At 54.1% G+C, this 9346-nt stretch overlaps 1 protein-coding gene across 33 annotated transcripts in view; it reads right to left on the minus strand.

The window, feature by feature from the left end:
* The window catches only part of Fam53a (family with sequence similarity 53 member A), a 31660-nt gene extending 29287 nt beyond the window's left edge, over positions 1 to 2373 (minus strand). For 16 of the 33 annotated variants that reach the window (XM_078020829.1, XM_078020828.1, XM_078020813.1 and 13 more), the window contains exon 1: positions 2236 to 2345. The gene's annotated coding sequence lies outside the window, so the exon portion shown is untranslated. Of the gene's footprint in view, positions 1 to 1491; positions 2208 to 2235 lie in introns of those variants that run through there. The other 17 variants (XM_078020825.1, XM_078020830.1, XM_078020824.1 and 14 more) reach the window with 4 other exon arrangements.
* Between the last annotated feature and the right edge of the window lie 6973 nt (positions 2374 to 9346).

The raw sequence follows: 9346 nt of genomic DNA on the forward strand, positions 1-9346 counted from the left end.
GAAAAGTACCCAAGGGTTTTCCTGGTTCTTCTCTCTACCAGTTAAATCATATTTTCTCAAAAAGGAACGTCCTCATACTACTGTTCCCTATGCACACAGTGATATGAGCAAGCATCTCCACAACCAGAAAGCTACTGGTGCATCTACTTTAAAACAATGACTGCCTTAGCATTTCATCTCACATACTTTGAGCAGCAACAAAAACTGCTCTCACTGTGGCCCCTAAATCTAACGTAAGTCAAAAAATTAGGATTCATACAAAAGTGGCAGAACGGTTACAAAGGAAGTTTCTGGGGTTTTTTTTGTTTTTTTTGCAGTGTGCAAATGAAACCTGGGCCTTGCGCATGCAAAGCAGGCACCCACCACTGCTCCACATACAGCCCCCCACCATGGCATCTGGTCCTCAGAGTGGAACCACAACTGTGCTAGAAACCCCAGATACAAGCTGCAAGTTCACAGGACAGGGAGAGGAACCATCGATCAAGCAATGGAAAGCGATGGAGATCTCCTGTGCCCAGCATACACCGAGGAATCGGGAGAGGGACAAGGCTCCAGAGCTAGGGGAGGAGAACTGTCTGAAAGAATTACCACCAAGAACTCCTGGACTGGCTAACCCAATATCAGGAAAAGCCACTATTTCTGAACAATTTCCATTTGGAATTTGAAGTAATAGTTTCAAATCAAAACAAAACTGTTCCCTGGCCTTCTACCTTCAGAGCAAGAGGCCAGACTTTCCCTCTTGGACTGATTTTCCTTGGGGACAAGGTGACTGTGAAAGGACAGCACAGCAATCGCACCAGCAATGCTCCTGAATGGTGTGCAACAGCAGCAGGTCCTGAAGTCAAAACAGCCCCAGCTAAAGACTTTCTCAGAGCTGAGAGCTCATTATAAATTCAATTAAGCCATGAATCTAGTTTGAGTTAAATAAATAAATATGTGGAGCACTTGTTGCAAGTGAAATGACTTGGGTTTCGTCCCCAGAACCACGGGGGAAAAAAATAGAAAACAGAGGGAAAAAAATTAACATAAAGTTACAAGGGAAGCTTAGATTCAAAGAGGTACCCTGTTATGAAATACAAAAGTCAAGAGTCAATTGAGGGGCTGGCTGGGGTTGTGGCCATACAATGATGGTAAGTGTGAGGCACTGGGTTTATCTTCAACACCATGTAAAATGAACAAACAACAAAATAAGAGTATTGTGTCCATCTACAAAAAAAAAAGAGTCAACTGAGCACAAGCCTGAGGCTGAGGCAGGAGGATCATAAGTTTGAGGCCAGCCTCAGCAACTGAGTGATACCCTGTCTCAAAATAAACAATAAAAAGGTCTGGGGTACCCCTCAGTGGTGAAGCACCCTGGGTTCAATCCCCAGTACAGAGAAGAGTCAATGTCACACAGATGGAGAGATGAAACCTCAGATTTGTGACTGTAATCAGATCAGGCAAAATGAAATAAATGCATGCTGCAGAGTCAGTCAGGAGACGCCATCTCACCTAGTGCTCCCTTCTCCACTCAGAGAAGTCCTAAAGCCACTTACTGGGACCGCAGCCTACACAGGAAAAGCGGCTCCGGATTCCACCTGAGTCACCTTGTGCAGGTCGCTGGGGATGGTCCCCACCTCGTCTGGGTCCACCTTTGGGGATTCCTTAATGTGCTGCGTTATCTCCTCAAATGCCCTCCTTCTCCTGGGTTATGGGACCGACAAACACATGGGCCCCAGAAAAGGCAGTGGCCCACCCAGCTCTGCAAGGCGACAGCAAAGTTGATTCAACAAGTGGAGCGCGCCTCTTGCAGTGTGCATGGGTGCCTGGGGCGGCAGGAGGGATCCGGGGGTCCCGGGTCGCGCCTAGACTGGTCGGAAGGGGTCGCCGGGTGCCGGGGAGTTTTAAAGTACTGGGGACCCCGGGGAGCGCGGGGATCCGAGGGTGCACAGGGTCCCAAGGCGAGAGGAGCGAAAGCCGGCGGGGGAAGGGTCCGAGAGCGCGGGGGCCTGCGCCGGTGGAAGGAGGCCGCCGGGTGCACGAGGAGTTTTGGGGTGCTGGGGACCCCGGGGCGCGCGGGGCTCCGAGGGCGCACAAAGGTCCCAGGCGCGCGGGGGCCTGGGCTAATGGAAGGGGGTCCCGGGCGCACAGCGGTAGAGTGCCGGGTGCACGCGGGTCCCGGTGAGCGGCGGCGAGGGCACGGGGCCGGAGCTGTCAGCGGCGGAGCACGGCGCGGGCGGGCGGCCGGCTCGGTACCTGCGCGGCGGGCGGCGGGCAGGGGCCGAGGTGGGGCGGCGGGCGCCGGCCGCGCAGGCCGCGCTCCTCACATGGGCTCGACGCGCCCCAGCCTTGGCGGAACAAAACCGCGGCGACGCCCCGCCCCCTCCGGCCGTCCTCATTGGCCGCCGCCGCCGCCGCCGGAGCCGTCACCCGCCGCCTGCCGCGCGCCGCCGCCGCTCCGTCCTCTTGGCCGCACTGACGGGCGGGGCGACGCCAGAGCCGGCGCCGCGTGGGCGGGGCAACCGCGCCCGCCCCGCCCCCGCCCCCGAGAGCGCGGGGCGCGCCGGCATTGGTCACGCCCCGGCCCCGCCCCCGGCCGCGGCCCGCCCTGTGCGCCTGCGCTCACTGGGTCGCGTCGTACTGAGCTGATGCAGCTGGCGAAGGCAGGCGGCGGCGACCTTCGGCGGTGGGCGAGGGCGCGGGGCCTGCAGGGCCGCGCCTGGCCTGCGCGAGGCGTGGCCGACGGATCCCAGCTGAGGCCTCCCGGGCCTGGCTTTGACCTGTGGTTCTGGGGAAGCCACTCGCCCTCTCGGGATCTGCGCTGTCGATAGGCACGCGTGCGGTGCCGAGGAGGACGCGGCGCAGGCGACACGGAGGGGCCGGTTCCGCCTGCGCCCGGGGGAAGCCGCGCCGCACTCTGGGTGCTGGGCTCCTCCTGCAGCCTCTCAGCCCGGCCGGGTCCAGAGCGCGGGGTCCGCCGGGCGCCCGCCACGTCCACTCTTTTCAGTGTTAAGGAAAGAAGTTAGAAGGGCTGGAAAGGAAGAAGTCAACGCCTGTTTTACAGTCAGAACGATTTTCCATATTCAAACACCAAAAAAACAGATCAGGGTTTGTAATAGACAGCCAGGGTGCGGGACAAGACCAGGAAACAACAATCGGGACACAAAGCGGCATCTTTTAGAAAGTGCCATTTTCAACCTCAGGTCCGGGTGAGTGAGATGAGGTTTTAAATAAGACACTTCTGTTGAAGGGTCTGAAGGAGGCAGCTGAGCTGTATTTGTGGATAACTGTGGTCTGGATCTTAACCTCCCCCAAAGACCTGCGTACTGAAGGCTTGGTCCCCAGCTTGGGGCACGACTAGGAGCCCGTGGTGGAACCTTTAGGAGTAGGGCCCAGTTGGAGGAAGTAGGACACTGGGGGCATGCCTTTGAAGAGGACATTGCGACCCCCATGCTTCCACCACGACATGCTACAGGCCCAAAGCTACAGGGCCACAAAATCATGGGCCAGGAAGAACCTCTCCTTATGCTGACTTAGCTTAGTGGATGTTTTGTCACAGTGACAGAGAGAACGCAGAGATGGCGGGTTTTCTCTCCAAATAACCTGTAAACACAAAGCTTTCAGTGTTGCTTGCCAAGCTGATGCCAGCAATCAGTAGAAAGAACAAATGGCCAAAAGCAAGCAGGACAGAATCCAGAAACAAGCTGCTTCTCTGGGGTCACTGACCTGCAGAAGGGGCCCTGCTGGCCAGGGCAGGTGTGGGCTGGGGCTGGTCCACAGTGCCACTGATTCCCTTCCATGTTTGTTTTTGTTTTGGTGTGGTGCTGGGATTGAACCCAGTCCAGGCCTGCCAAGTCAGCACTGCAGCCCTGGCTCTCTCCAGGTAGTGAATTCACATTACCACCTCTTGCCTTATACAAAACCAGCCCCAGAGGAATCAAAGCAAGACCTCGGGAAAACCTGGGAGAATATCCTTATCTAAGTGCAAGTAGGAAGGAAGCGTTTCTTTTTTTTTTTGGTGATACTGGAGATAGAACCCAGGATCCCTTTACCACTGAGCTACATCCTCAGCCCTTTTTATTCCTTTGTTTTTTGTTTTGTTTTGTTTTGTTTTAGCATAGGGTAGGATTTATTCAAGTGAGAAGAGGCAGAGTTCCCACAAGACAAGAGAGAACCTGATAGGTTGTCTCTAAATAGAACATAAAAAAAGGCTGGGGATGTGGTTCAGTGGTTAAATACCCCTAAGTTCAATTCCCAGTACCAAAAAAAAAAAAAAAGGAAAAGGGGAAAACAAGTTGGACGCCATGGCACACATGCGCTTGTAATCCCAGCAGCTCAGGAGGTAGAGGCGGGAGGATCACCAAGTCAAGGCCAATCTCAGCAACTTAGACCCTAAGAGCTTAGTGAGACCCTGTCTCAAAACAAAAAATAAAAAGGGCTGTGGATGTGGCTCAATGGTAATGCGCCCCTAGGTTCAATCCCCAGTACCAAAAATAAAAAAAAGAAGAAAAAAACGATAATAAATAACTACTCATGGTCCACTGAATGAAATAAAAATCCAGGAATCTGCCAGGCACAGTGGCACACACGTATAATCCCAGCAGCTTTGGAGGCTGAGGCACAAGGATTTCGAGCTCAAAACCAGCCCCAGAAACTTAGCAAGGCACTTAGCAACTCAGTGAGACTCTGTCTCAAAATATTAAAAAAAAAAAAAGCTGGGGATGTGGCTCAGTGGTTAAGCACCCCTGGGTTCAATCCTCAGTACCAAAAAAAAAAAGAAAATTAAAAATCCAGGAATCTAAGCCAAGTTGACAAACAAGCAAGAAGAGAAGCCCTCCTTAGGACAGCAGCTAACAAGTCACCACACAGGGAACACCATGACAGTAGTACAATAGCAATGGCCGGTTCAGACCAGAAGCATCACAAGTGCCATGAGGATTCATTCCACGTCCATCTGACCTCAGAACACGTTCAGTCGGCATGTCTGGGTGTTGCTGTGAAGATGTGTTTCACATGAGATCAGCATTAATCACAGTAGACTGCTGAAAGCACAATGCAGATGGGCCTTGCCCAATCAGTTGAAGGACTTTTATAAAGGTCAGGGGGGCTGATATCCCCCATGACACGTGGCTTTCAGACTCCAGGGTAACACCAGCCCGTTCCCTGTGGGAGGCCGCCCTGCCCATGAGCTAAGCACTCCTCTCAGCCTTGATTAAAGGGGGTGTTGGCCTGGCATTGCACACCACAAGCTTTTTCGAAGCAAGTGGCCTTCACCTTGGCTCGACAAAGAATTTGCTTCAGCCCTGGGCTTGAGCGTTACCCAGTGGGACTGGACAGCACCCTGAAAGCTTACCCCCTGCTTTATTTGGTGTAGAATATTCTATTGAAAATCCTTTGTCTTTTCCCTATAAATAAAGTGATTCCGGGTGCACTTGCTCTCTTGCCTTCCAGCGTGGAAGAGGACCCCGGAGGTCGCAGAGCTGTCCACCACCACCACCCGCCTTCCGCCAGGCTTTGTGAAGAAATTACTTCCGTGTCTGTGTGGTCTTTTTGCTGACAGCCCAAACCACGCAGGGTGATCTCGATTCTATTGCCCATGGATGCGGGCGATACCTCCCCAGGCCTACAGCCTGTGGCAGACCTGGCACATCTCAGACCTGAAGCCTTCACAGTCCCTCTCTCCAGAGGGAGGGGCCAGGGCGATCTCTCTTGGAAGCCCTGACACAGGCTGGTGGGTGAGGATACTGTTGAGGGTAGCACAGAGCTACTGACAGTGAACAGCTGGCAGAGCCTCCTAGCATCCCCGCAGGTGCTCTGCCCACCTTGTGGGGAACACCAGTACAGCACCTGTCCAGGAGATCCATCAGTGCCCCAACCAGCCCACTCCCTGCTTCTGAGGATACACAGAAAGGCCACAGCCCACGCTGGATCTTGTGGGGGTGAGCAAAGCCAGCACCATCCAACACAAAACGAGCCGCCAACCCAAGTGGAAAGAGCCCAGTGTGAGCACCCAACCAGAAACTTTTGCCAACAAAGCAATAAACCCATCTTTTTCCTTTTTCACAAAAATAAAAAAGAAAAAGAAGCCAGAGTCAGGCACAGTGGCACCCACCTGTAATCCCAGCCACTCGGGAGGCCGAGGGCATGTCCCCAGAAAAGGACCTCCCACCTGGCCCCACCTACTGAGGGCCCATGGCCTTCCCACAGTGCCACCCTAGGGGACACACTTAGCCATGTCCACCCACAGGAGTGAGAAGGACACCCCTCTGACCACTGGGCCCTCCCTACTTGGCTTACCTCCTAGGGTCCCACTGCACCCCCAGCAGCCTGGCGCAGTCTGGAGCACAGCCCATGCCCTTGAGGGGCTGTGCAGGTTGGCTGTGGCACAGGCAGGCGCTGTGCGCTGAGTGGCACCCAGCCCAGGCGCTGTGCAGCCACAAGCATCGGATCCCACAGGTGCTTTGTGGGATGTGGCCCAGGACTCCGGCCTGGAAAGCACTGCAAAAGTCAACTTGTTTCCACATGCACAGGCTCTTGCTGGTGTGCAGAGCCATTGCTCTAGCGCCTGCGGCCTTGCTGGGCTCAGTTGGCAGCTGCAGGGCCACTTGAGTGGTTTCCTCAGAACCATCTGTGTGGACATCCCATGGCCTGCCACTGGGCAACTCTTTCTAGTGCATGCCTCTTCCCCCCCCCCTCCACCCTGCTTTTCTCTCTTTCCCACCCCCCCACCCCACCCCCAGCAGGGGAACCCAGGGCCTTGCACTTGCTGGGCAGGTGCTCCACCCCTCAGCCACACCCACAGCCCTGTCTTTCTGTTCATTCCCCTGCTCATTCACTTCTAGCAACCACCTCCATCCTGTTGTCTCCTTGAGTTGCCCTCTGCTGCCTGTTGCTCTACCGAGGCTGCAGTCCTTCTAATGGCTGGGCAGTCTACTTCTGTCTTCTGGGGTTCCTTTGGGCACTCACACTGCCTGTAGGCACAGGACCCTGCTCCTTAGTCCCTGAGTGGGACTTGACTTTACTAGGGATTGAACCCAGGGCTGCTCTATCACTGAGCTATAATTTTATTTACCTATTTTTATTTTTTTGGAACCAGGGATAAAACCCAGGGGCACTTAACCACTGAGTACATCCCCAGTCCTTTTTTATATTTTATTTAGAGATGGTCTTGCTGAGTTGCTTAGAGCCTCACCAAGTTAAGTTGCTGAGGTTGGCTTGCAATCCTCCTGCCTCAGCCTCCAGAGCCACTGAGATTATGTGTGTGCACTCAGCTTCAAACTCTTATTAAACATAAAATCATGTTTATTTGCCAAGCCAGGTTCAAAGCCAACAGGCCAAGTACCAGTCTGCACAGCACTTGATGCACCCAGCCCAGCAGACCTTCCAAATTGCCCGTGCTGGAGAACCAAAGATCCTAAAACCCATCAGCTCATTGGAAGAGCTGTCCACCAGGGTTCAGAAGGCCCCCCCCCCCCCCCCCCCCCGTGGCTAACTCAGACAAGTGACTCACCTGGGAGACTTGATGGACATCTTCCTACCAAAGGGAGGGAGGAGTCAGCAACCTGGTGGCAGAATTGCTGAGACAGGATCCTGACAGCAGCCAGAAATGAACAGCTGCACAATACATAAGGAGAAAGCAAGTCAGGGGACATGGGATGACAGCCCTGATAAGCTGACCCCGTCTACACACAGAGACGGGAAGATGACTGGTGAATGGGATGAGATAGCAATCAGCCTGGGATGTGAAGAATTAATCATGCTGAACTCACTTAATTTAATTCCGACACTCCTTGGTTCGATGTACAAGAGTCAAGAATAAAGACAACTTGATCTTCGCCTGTTGGTTATTTGTAACACTCATACAGAAAATACTAGATTATGTTCACACAGTAAAGCAAGGGCTGAGGCTCAAGATTGATTTCCTTGGGTGCTCAACAGCCTTCCAAGAATTTAAATGTGCAGCAAAAGCTAGGAGCTGGGGCTCCCAGCTGCCCAACCCCTCAACAAAGCCTGAGCCTCCCTCCCCCACTCTGGCCTCCTCATCACCTCATCTGCCTTGCCCTGGGCTGAGACCACCACAGCCCACCCCAGTCACAAATCAACTAAATTCCTCCAAAATGGAGGATATACACACCAACCCCACTGAGGCCTCAGAGTTCCACTTGATCACAGCAATAGCCCAGTGCAGGGCATAGTATTGGAAGCTGCTCAGTGTGGCGAGGCTCCTGGATGTGCTTCTAAGTACAGCACCCCAGGATGAGTACCTCTTCCTGCCCCACCACACACACAACACAGAGGGGGACATATGCTCTGGGGTCCCCAGTCCATGGCAATTGCACAATCCAGCCAGCAGGGCACACAAGCAATCTCCCGGCTAGGCTGGGCACAGGGCAATCCTCCAGGCTCCTGGCTCTGCCCTCTGGATCCTGGGCCCACTGTCAGAAGCACCTTCTTTCCATCAAGGGATATTTGTGAATACAGCTGGGGTTTTCTCAGGCGGCTTCCTGCCAGAGGATCTAGAGGGTCCAAAGGTCTTTTCCCATTTCCCACTGCCTGTCCCTTCCAGTCCTCTTATTGGCATTCAAGGCTACATCGATCCCCCTTCCAGATGAAGCCTCTGGGTCCTAGGCTTCTGCAGGACTAGCTCATGAGCTCAGCAGCCCCAGTGTCTGAGACCCTCAAGCAGTCAGCAGCCCTGCCCTTAGCGTCAGCACAGCCACCTCTGGCTGCTCTCTGCACCTGATGTTTGCTTGGAAGCCACTTACTTAACTTTACCTTCTTTGCCATCAGGAGAGGTGGAAGCCCACACTGTGTGTTCAACAGTCCTTTAGCTTATCAATGCCCACGTTCTCACATGGGCAGCAGAAGCCAGGAAGTGGTCAGCAAGCAGCCTGGAGAGCCTGTATCAGGAGCAGGTGGAAGTTGGTGTCTCTGATTCCACCACCTGAGATGGCAGTCTGCCCTCCCATCCTCTCCATTTGGAATTTTACTGCAGTCTACACGTTGCTCCCACCTCAGGGCTCCACACTTGCTGCTCCCCAAGGGGTGTCAAGTTACTCAAATGCATCCTCACAAGCATCACCACCCCCATATTTTTATCCCCTAACCTGACCCTGAATGCAGCCTTTGTAGCTTCCTCCCCATCAGGGCAGGCTCCCATGCCAAAGCCAGGACTATCAAGGCCCCTCACCAGTGGGGCAGGCAGGGACTTGGGCCAGCACTCTCATTGGCACTGGGCTCAGTTCTCTCAGAACCTGGGCTGCTCTCCCTGTGCACCTCAGCAGAACCTCAGGGATGCCAAGAGGCTCACTCTGATCCCCTACACAAAGTTCATCAAGGCAGTGAGCCCATCCAGCAACGTCATAGA

Source organism: Ictidomys tridecemlineatus, chromosome 9 (assembly GCF_052094955.1).
Source record: "Ictidomys tridecemlineatus isolate mIctTri1 chromosome 9, mIctTri1.hap1, whole genome shotgun sequence".
Lineage (NCBI taxonomy): Eukaryota > Metazoa > Chordata > Mammalia > Rodentia > Sciuridae > Ictidomys > Ictidomys tridecemlineatus.